Consider the following 373-nt stretch of genomic DNA (forward strand, 5'->3'; position numbering starts at 1 on the left):
ACGGAAACGTAACAGTATATAATTAAAAACTCGTGTTCATTCTTCTACATTTACATTAAGTGTTTTAGTGTGCATGTTAACAGAACTCTGTTCTTCTAAACCTATTACGATTTAATTATATATTTCGTTGTAAATATAAAAACAAATAAATACTGGTCGTTCTCCTAGTTTACGCGATGTTTTAATATGTATTTAACAATAAAAGGCCCAGTTCTCTTCGGTTCAAATTATGCTTTGGTATGTGAATCAACTTATTAATTCAATCCTTCCCGTTCTCCTGCATTCTAATTATCTTATAGTACGTACGTAAATAATAATAATTTCCTGTTCTGGTATGTTTACATTAAGTCTTCAGTATCATTATAAACATAAT

Source organism: Limulus polyphemus, unplaced genomic scaffold (genome assembly GCF_000517525.1).
Source record: "Limulus polyphemus unplaced genomic scaffold, Limulus_polyphemus-2.1.2 Scaffold3161, whole genome shotgun sequence".
NCBI lineage: Eukaryota > Metazoa > Arthropoda > Merostomata > Xiphosura > Limulidae > Limulus > Limulus polyphemus.